Source organism: Macaca mulatta, chromosome 14 (assembly GCF_049350105.2).
Source record: "Macaca mulatta isolate MMU2019108-1 chromosome 14, T2T-MMU8v2.0, whole genome shotgun sequence".
Lineage (NCBI taxonomy): Eukaryota > Metazoa > Chordata > Mammalia > Primates > Cercopithecidae > Macaca > Macaca mulatta.
In genome coordinates, this window is record NC_133419.1 from 22,044,561 (window position 1) to 22,054,952 (window position 10,392).

At 43.6% G+C, this 10,392-nt stretch overlaps 1 pseudogene; it reads right to left on the reverse strand.

Annotated features, from left to right (window-relative positions):
- Positions 1 to 7,311: 7,311 nt before the first annotated feature.
- LOC716525 (C-terminal-binding protein 2 pseudogene) lies at positions 7,312 to 8,602 on the reverse strand (annotated as a pseudogene).
- Positions 8,603 to 10,392: the final 1,790 nt, after the last annotated feature.

Consider the following 10,392-nt stretch of genomic DNA (forward strand, 5'->3'; position numbering starts at 1 on the left):
TGCTATGATAAGTCTTTCTACCTCTATGACACAGTAATATATGAAAGCTTAATGTAAAATTAGAGCTAAGTTCAAGTATACAAAACAGTGGTGGCACAAAGAAAGGGTGGTCAGCTCTACTCAAGGGAGTCATGTACTGAATCTCCAAGATGACAAAGGAGCAACCCAGGCAAAGAAATGGAAGAGAGTTCCATCAGGAGGAAAATCCATGGAGTGGGCGAATGTGTCATGTTCTTGTGGGTAAAGGTAGAACTTCAGGGTCAGTGCAGAGAGATGAGGTAAGAGAAGCCAGATAACGAAGCACCTTGTGTTTGGGACTAGGAATGTGAACTTTATCCTGGAAGCCTTGCCAGATGTGTATGGGGGTGGGTAGTGTAGATCATCTAGGTAGCAGGATTGAAGGAAGGGAGTGATGTGATCAGATTTGACTTCTGTGTGGAGAATGGATTGAGGGGGTTGCGAAGGGACTTAGAGAAGCTAGTGAGTGGGCAGAAGCAGAGTACAGAGAGAGAACAGAGGGTTGGACCAGGACAGTAGGGACAGAGAATAGAGAAACTATTGGAGAGTATTAGTGATATAACTGAAATCTGTTAGTGACAATGTAGTTATGAAGGACAAGGAAACGGGAAACTTAGGATGACTCCTGGCTATCTGGTTTGAGGGCCTGTGTGGACAGTGGTGCCATTCACAAGAAAAGTGCTTACGGAGGAAGAGTAGATATTGGGGGAAGAGGAATTCTGATGTGGACATGTTGAGATTGAGATGTCTGTGGGAGATCTAGGTAGAAACACATGTCAAAAGTTATTAGGCTTAGAGAGTTGTTAGATATACAGTCTGGAAGTCAGGGCAGAGATGTGTACCTGGGAGTTGTCAGTAGTTGAAGTCATGGAGTTGGATGAGGTTGCCTAGGGTGAACCATTAGAGTGGAAAAACCATGTAGGGCTCAGGAAGAAAGCCTTGAGGAAAAGTGCATTCCTTGAGGAAAAGTTCAAGTGGGATAAGGAGCCTCCAAAGGATATAGAGTAGGGTGTCCCATCTTTTGACTTTGTGGGCCATATTGGAAGAAGAATAATCGTCTCAGTTCACACATAAAATACACTAACACTAGTGACAGCTGATGACCTAAAAAAAAAAAAAAACCCAAAATCTCATAATGTTTTAAGAAATGTTCTGGGACGCATTCAAAGCCGTCCTGGGCTGCATGCAGCCCATAGGCTATGGCTTGGACAGAGACCAACCAGATGATTCTGGAGAATGGCTTGGGGAATGTGTTGTCATGATGGTTTTGGAGGAGAGAGGCAATGCTATCCAGCGATCCAGAGAGATCAGGTAAGGAAAGAGATGAAAAGAATCCTTTGGATTTGGCCATAAGGTGGTCATTGGTTACTTCACTGAGGTCAATTTCAGTGGAAGGAGGGCAACAAAGATTAAATTGCAAGGACAGAGGAGTGAATGGACGGGGAGGAAGTGGAGATGGATAGTATAGATGATTCTTGTAGAAAGGTTGGCAGTGACCCTAGCTAGAGGGAAGCAAAAGATTTAGAGTTTTTTTTGCTTTTGTTTTTGTTTTTCATGAGAAAGGCTTGGTGGTGTTCTATAAATTGATGAACAGAATAACTAGAGTGAGAAGTTCAAGAAACGAGAAAAGGGGAAGATTTGTGGAGATGGAAAAAGATGGGATCCACAGCAGAGATGGATGAGTTACTCTTGTAAGAAACAGTTGGATGGGTTACTCTTGTAGGAAAGATATAGAAGAGGAGGTGGGGGTGAGTCCAGAGACCTTACATGGATAGGCAGAAAGTTGAGAAGTTTCTAAATAATCTTGTCTATGTTTTGCCCATAAAATGCAAGTAGTGAGTTCATCTCTGGGAAGTAAGATGAGAAATGGTTGGATAGTAGAGAAGAAAATTGATGGGGAGGAAAAAAACTTGAAAGGGAGATATATTAGAGTTCAGTTGCAAATAAGAGTCCATTCTAGCTATTATATGCAGAAGAGGACTTAATACAGTGAATTGGGTGCTTACAAAATCATTAGAAGAGCTAGAGGGCCAAACTCTAAACTGAGACTCTAGGAATGAATCCAGAACATCTCATCCCTGATCCCCCAGAGGAGTTGCTGCCTCTACGACAGTCAAGACACTGAAGAGTCTGGAAGTCACTACTGCAACTGTTGAATCTGGGAACATTCTCATGAGCTGTGTTATGGGAATCAGGAAGCTGTGACTGCAACTTTTGGATACAGAGGGAGGGTTTCAAATTCAAGTCTCTCCAGGTGTTTCTCATTGGCAGACCTAAGTAACAATTTAAACTCTATCTGCAAAGAACTCTGGGAAGTTTTTAGATTTTTTGAATCTCTGCAGTATAAGAATACACAGTTTTATTTCCATACTTAAATTCTAATAAAGCAACAACACCAGTAGCAACATGCTCCTACTTAATGTAACTATCCTTTGTTACAAACATCCTCCCTTCCATGCAAGCATGTGTTCATCCATTCATTAATAGTAGGTGCCAGAAGGGGTGTTTATATGGATAGTAAATAGACAAGATCTGGAATAGCAGCAACCATTGAAATTACCATCGAATTATTCTTACATAATCTTCCATCATTCTCCAAGTTCAAGATACATCTGCACAAGCCAAAGAGGTAAGTTAAATAAGAATATGATAGGTATCACTAGGGATTTTCTGGTAAACTGGCTCTTAGAAAAGGAAAAAAAATATACCCTGACGTGTAGTACTGTTTGCCAATTGCCATGGTATAAATACTCCCACCATGGCTGATGCCGAACTACCAACATGACATCACTGAAAATGAAGTTGTGAGGCAGTGTTAAAAATCTCGTGGTAACTATTCTCATGAATAAGCGATAACAACGACAAAAATTCTCATGAGCCTGTACTAGCTGATTCCAGCCTACTGATGGGTCACCAACCTTGCATTTTTCAAGTCTTCTGTAGTGGCACTAATCTCTGTTATTCTCCTAGAAATGTGACATTGGTTTTGATTTACTGCTTTGTTGGGAAGAAGATTCACTAGGAGTTTTCGCTTGGTCCTTCCTATCTTGACAGTCTTTAATCAATAGGTCAGGAAGTCAGTATGGAGAACCTGCCTATTGCTGAGTATATATATTCCAACTCTACATTCAGGACCTGGAGAGATAACTACAGATGGGTATGAATCTATTTGGCCCACTGTGAAATGGTTTGGGCCAAAATGCCATTTGTTTCCTGACTCTCATTAATTCCCACTCATCCCATGAGCAGGGACTAGCATCAGCTCAAAGCCAGTAATAAGCCCTGAAAAGTGTGGTATTTCTCTTTTCTCAGTGCAAAGTCACTCTCCTAAATGACCACAGTTCCCTTGGGGGAAAATTGGGAGGAAGATTTACAATATAAATTTGCACTGTCATATGCTACAGAGTACACAGTATTTCTAGTCACCTGATTTTAGTGTGGGAATTTAGTGAAAAGTTATGACCCCCTGATTCTACAATCAAATAGGACCTTAATGCCTACCCTGTATATTTTAGTCCTTGGTCTCCACGGTCAATTAGCCACCAGCACAGTTCTCTGTGTGTCAGTCTATTCTGACTACTGCTCTGGCCCTGCTGCCTTGAATGTCCACTTCACTTGTGGTCTCTGCGTGTTACTACGCAGTCAATGCCGGGATCTCATTATCCCCACTAAGCTTCAGGAACACATGCAATGGCAGTATTTCCATCATCCCCAGCATATATGCTATTTTGCAACTTAGCACCTTTGAAGGAGGCTGGTACTCTCCTCATCAAAGTATTTGTCTCTGTCTAGATAAAGGGGGAGTCCTCTGGTCTCTCCCAGGAAATATACAGATGTAACTTGTTTTGTTGTGCTTTGCTTTATTTCACTTTGCAGACACTGTGCTTCTACAAATGGAATGTTTGTGTCAACCCTGTGTCGAGTAAGTCTGTCAGCAACATTTTTCCAACAGCGTGTGCTCACTTCATGTCTCTGTGAGACATTTTGGTAATTCTCCCAATATTTCAAACTTTTCATTATTATTATGTCTGTTATGGTGATCTGTGATCAGTGAGCTTTCATAGTACTGTTGTAATTATTTTGGGGCACCATGAACTGTGCCCATATAAGATGAAGAACTTATTCAATAAGTGTTGTGTGTGTTCTGATTGCTTCATCAATTGGCCATATCTCTCCCTCTCTTCTGGTCTCCCTATTCCCTATTCCCTGAGACACAACACAATTGAAATTTGGCCAGGTAATAAACCTACAATGGCCTCTAAGTATTCAAGTGAAGAACACTTGCATATCTCTTCCTTTAAATCAAAAGCTAGAAATAATTAAGCTTAGTGAGGAAGGCATGTTGAAGCCAAGATAGGCCAAAAGCCAGGCTTCTTGTACCAGTTAGCTGAGTTGTGAATGTAAAGGAAAAGCTTTTGAAGGAAATTTAAAGTTCTACTCCAGTTAACACACAAACGATGGGAAAGTGAAACAGCCTTATTGCTGACATGGAGAAAGTTCTAGTGGCCTGCATAGACAATCAACCCAGCCACACAATTCCCTTAAGGCAAAACCTAATCCAGAGCAAGGCTCTCACTCTCTTCAACTGTCTGAAGGCAGAGAGAGGTGAGGAAGTTGCAGAAGAAATGTTGGAAGCTAGCAGTGGTTGGTTCATGAGGTTTAAGGAAAAAAGCTGTCTTCATAACATAAAAGTGAAGGGTTCGACAGCGAGTGATGATGCCAAACTGCAGAAGCTCTGAAGCTCTGAAGCCAGGCATTGACTCCTTCTCTCTAGCTGTGAAACCCTGACATGGTTTGGATTTGTGTCCCTGCCCAAATCTCATGTCAAATTTTAATCCCCATTGTTGGAGGAGGGACCTGGTGGAAGGTGATTGGATCATGGGGATGGTTTAGAAACTGCAGCAGGCTATCCAGAAGATATAGCTAAGATCATGCATGAAAGTGGCTACACTAAACAACAGATTTTCAATGGGGATGAAGCAGCCTTCTATTAGAAGAAGATGCTATCTAGAGGCTTGTGTTAATCCATTCTGGCACTGCTATAAAGACATATCTAAAACCGGATAATTTGTGAAGAAAATAAATTTGACTCATCGTCCCACAGACTGTGCAGGAAGCATGACTGAGGAAGCTTCAGGAAACTTAAAATCATGGCGGAAGGCAAAGAGGAAGCAGGCAAAACTTAAATGGTGGGAGCAAGAGGAAGAGAGAAAAGGGGGAGGTGCTACACACTCTAGACAAGCAGATCTCTGGAGAATTCTGTCATGAGACAGCACTAGGGGGACAGTGCTAAACCATCAGAAACCATCCTGGACTATTATGAAGTCCAGGTTTCAGTTTATCTACTAAAGTAACAATAGAACTTGTATTACATTATTGAGTGTGTACGTCAGCTCCAGCATCTCTGGTAAGCAAACCATACTGATAAATTTAGCCAGAATTAAAATTATGCTCTTCTCTCCCTACCCAAGCATGGTTAGGACATATTCCTATGCCTATTCTCCAGGTTTTTAACTGGGATATAAATTTGCGTGTTTTGTCATGTAAGCATTGCCTGGGTACAACTTTACAATTGGCTCCCTGTGCACAGAGATTGTTTCTAGTCATGGGTCTGGAGGATGTGTGAAGCAGTGGGGGTGGAGAATAGTCATAGAGTCTTCCACCAGGAAGCAGGACCATCCTCATCAGGTAAGATAAGAGGAATTGTTTCTACTGGTAAGAGAGCTTGGTAGAGTTAAGGGTTAAGGGTCTTCAAAATTAACTGAGTTCCCCTAAATGTCACCATTCTAATCTTTTGGAATGGTCTTTCCTAATCATTGCCCTAATTTTCACATATGAAATCTGGTGAGACTATGAATTCAATCTATGTTGTAAATCGGCAACCTATAAGATAAGAATCTGTGTCTAATTTTCAGCTACATCAATTTAATAGCTCTAAGAGATAAGATATTTTTTGGGGACAACCATAAAATGTTCTTTTAGGACAATTATAGGAAACTCCTGCATCTCTGGCTGTATTTTGAGCCATGAATTTAGAACCCTGAGCTTTTTATTATATTACTTTAGACTCTCCTGGATGGTTAGAAGCAGCTACGCTACCTCATAGACCTCATATTCTTCATGACTATTGAACTCTGCTATGGCCTTTGCCATTTGATCTGCCAAAGCCATTTCTCTCTTTTTTAAAATTTAATTACTTTTTATTGAAAACTGCACTGAACACTAAATGTCTGCCTTACAATAAAGAAATACAGTAATGGTAACTCACACTAAAACAAAACATACTCCTGTTAGCCATTATTTTTCTGTTTGGGACAATTTTAAAGTTTTTCTTTTGTCACAAAAACAGAATTGTACCTGCACAAAGGCTCCAAATAGGCCATCTTTTTAAACAGGCAATGATTCACAAAAGATTATGAATAGAACATGTAACTAGTTGAAACAAATCTCATAGGATTTGTTAAAATAAGTCACATCTAATACATCTGAAGTGTTCTCGTATAACATATCACATGAAGAAAAGAATACTTTATCAAAGTTGAAAAAAGTGGGTTTGTTCATTATTCTTCTTGAACTCTTTTAGTTCAAGACTTTCCACTCAATAAAATAGCAGAGGATCTGAAACTGAGAAAACACATTTGAGCACAAATAGCTTGTGAAACTTAATATTTGTTTTTCATCATCAGAGGGTTTTACTAAACTTACGACCAACTTGCCTGCTCAGTATGCAGTTCAGATGTGAGAGATTTTTCTCTCTACAGGAGCCTGTACCGTCTTCAGTCCTACGCATGCAGGAGCGTACCACAGGCAAAGAGCTTTCTCCCCACTTTGTAGTAATGTGATCTTCCTATTAGCAAGAAGAGGTAACCAGCCCCTGTAGAATGAAAGAACTAGAGTCACAGGATGAGGATTTCCTCTTAATATTTTTTATTTTGATGTTTGAACTCCTGATGCAACATTCTAGAGCAGGGTGTTCAGGACCTGCTCTACCCAAGGGACTGATAAAGGAAAACGCTCTACTTATTCTTTGTGATTTGATGCATAGATGAAAAATTTAACACACAATAACAGAAGTTGATCGTTAATAAATCACATCCTCATCTTTCAGCGCTTCTGTAATCAGAAGACATCTTCAGCTTTCCAGCTCTTGCAGTTTTAACACTGCAACATCAACGATGCATATGTCCAGAATCAGTTAAAAAGACCATCAGATTCTTTTTCTCTTAGTTCATCTATGTTTCACTGTCTCTTGGTCCCATATGCATCTGAATGATTACTTTTCAGCATTGTCTGCTATTCCTCCTTGGGGTGCTCTCGATTGTCCCCGTGTTTTGTGGGCTGGTTGGGAGAGGGCGCTTGGGAAGGATGTGCCACTGTTGGGAGGTTGTGAATCACTGGGATGCCTCCAGGGATGATCCCTTCCATGGCTGCAGGAAGTCCGCCTGGAGCCACACTCAGGATGCCTGGCGGATATCTGTATGTGGCACCATTTAGCTCAGGATGAACTGTTTGCCGGTCTACTGACCAAGGAGCTGATGTGACAAAGAATTCCTTGTTCACACAGTTTCTTAAGCTTTCTGGGATGCGAACTTTGATGGCTTGGTGGATCTCAGTGGCAGCCGCCTCCCTCATCTCCAGCGACGCCTGCTCGTTATACCAGGCAGTGTGAGGAATGCAGATGAGATTTGGGGCATCTTTCAATGGACCCTGAACAAAGTTGTCCCTCCTATCCTGCCCTCCTTGAGGGTCTGTGCTAAGGCTTTCTCGCCCACCAGGCCACCACGGGCTGCGTTCACAAGGAATGCTCCCTGCCTCATCTGCTTTATAGTAAAGTCGTTGATGAGGTGGTGGTTCTGTTCATTGAGATTGTAGTGCAAGGAGACGCAGTCACTCTGACACAGCAATTCCTGCAGGGTGTAGACCCTCTGAATGCCCAGGGACCATTCTATCTCATCCTGCAAGTAGGGGTCATACAATATGACTCTGAATCCAAAGGCCTTGGCTTGAACTGCTACCGCCTGCCCCGTGCAACCAAAGCTCATGAGACCCACAGCGTCTACCCACGGATGCGGACCGCTCCTGAGGCCACGTCGTGGATCTGCTCCATGCTTTGAACTCACGTGCCTTCCCGCAGTGCCTGGCACACCCACGTGTTCCTCCGGTACAGATTGAGGATGTGGCAGACGGTGGAGGCGGCCTTCTCTTCCACGGCTCTGGACGAGATGTTGCACACAGCAATTCCAAGCTCGCCGCAGTCTTGATGTCCACATTGTCTTTGCCACTGCCTATCCGCACAATGACTCTCAGGGCCTTGAACTTTTCCAGTCCTCCCTGGTGAGGGTGATGGTGTGGTACATCATGGTGCCCACAGCTTCATTTAAATCTGTCTCGTGGATTTCCTGTGAGGACTGCGCGTCACAGAAGGCCATGGTGGCCAGGTTCTTAGGCCGCGGTGCAATCTCCGCCGCGCAGCAGCACCACCAGGGGTGGGAGTGCCGGGGTCCATTCATGATACCTTCACAAATTCTGTCCAATCGCTGTCTCTTGACTTTGTGCTTATCCACAAGTGCCATTCTTTATGGAACTTTGCAATTATTAGATCAAAAGGCAAAGCAGTCCTCTGAGAACTTATGGGAACTCGCAGGAGTCTGAGTGCATGATACCACTATGAATCCATTCGCTTGCAACGCAGTCTGCATCGCGCAGTCAGTCAACGAACCTCACCACTACCCCAGGTCTGGAGTGCCGTAGTCCACAATACCAGGGGGTAGAGGCAGCTCCGGCCCGGGGGAGCCAGGTTCCTGCCCCTGCTCTGAGCCTGGGAAGCAAGCTGGGGGCCCACCCAGGGGGTCTGTGTGGTCTTGAGGCTCCTCCCCTGCTGGGGGCCCCACAGACCGGAGAGGTGCTGGGCACCCGCTGGGTGAAGCGGCATCTGGCTGGACCTGCCACTCCAGTCCGAGCTGGCCCGCTCAGCCCATTTCTTTAAAAATACTACTCTATTCTATGTGACCACAGATGATACATTAGGACAAAAACTGCTCTATGAAGAGAGAATAAGAAAAGAACTCTAAGAAGAAGTATGGTAGCAAAGGAAATCAGATAACTAGATGGCATAATTAACAAAGGACTTTGATATGGTTTGGCTGTGTCCCCACCTAAATCTCAACTTGAACTGTAGTTCCCATAATCCCCACGTGTGGTAGGAGGGACCCAGTGGGAGGTAATTTAATCATGGGGGTGGTTACCCTCCATGCTGTTCCCCTGATAGGAGTTCTCATGAGATCGGAGGGTTTTACTGTGGGGCTTTGACGCGTTTTGCTCAGCACTTCTCCCTCCTGCTGCCATGTGAAGAAGAACATGTTTGCTACCCCTTCCACCATGATTGTAAGTTTCCTGAGGCCTCTCCAGCCATGCTGAACTGTGAGTCAACTAAATCTCTTTTCTTTATGAGTTACCTAGTCTTGCATATTTCCTCATAGCAGTGTGAGAATGGACTAATACAAATTTTTATAATAGAGATCTTTGTAGGCTAAGAAGGCAGTCTAGTGGAATGGAAGAGCTAGGAGTTGCAAAGATGACTACTAATGAGACAGGAGGAGCAAATTCTTAGAGGGGCTCTAACTTCAAACAGGAAGAAGGGTTCAAATGCAGTAATGATGCTGGGGAATGATCTGGGGACTGGATGGAAAAATATCATGAAATCAGAGAATGAGCTCCAATGACTGGATAGATGGGGAAATGAAAGCTGGGTCACTGTATAGGATATTGGAATATCAGGAGTCTGAGATCTCAGGGTCAGAGCAGCCCTGAAGGATGACAAGGTCCAGGTGTGGCCTCACCTCTGGCTGGCTGAAGTGCTGAGGTGATCTGAGAACTGTAAGCTGATAAGATATCAGCCTGGATGTGGAAAGGTGAGAGCAAGGCAAAGTGTGGGGATGGACCTCATGAGTGATCTGATGTGCACAGTCTGGAGGAAGGTTGGGGTTGGAAGGAATCCTGTGGGCTGACAGACAACACAGAGGAATGAGGGTGGGTGGATGGGACATCAGAGGATGAACTGGTTTTATGAGGAGGACATGCTGGTAGAGGGACCTGGAAGTAGCTATAGGAAGCCAAGTAGTACCCCAATCTTTCTAACCTTCTGCACTGGGGCAAAGGGTGACCTCTGTTAGTGAGCTTTGTGTGCAAATGAACTCAATGAGGAGCTAAACGAAAAACACTTAGTGCAGTGCCAGTCACATAGTTGGCACTCAGTGAATGTCAGCTCGGATGGTTGTTAAAGAAAGGGATCAGTGGATGGACTAAAAGATGGACTGATGGGGTGACAGAGAGAGGGGCAGGGCTGCAGGTGATGAGGGGACAGGAAGGAGCAGC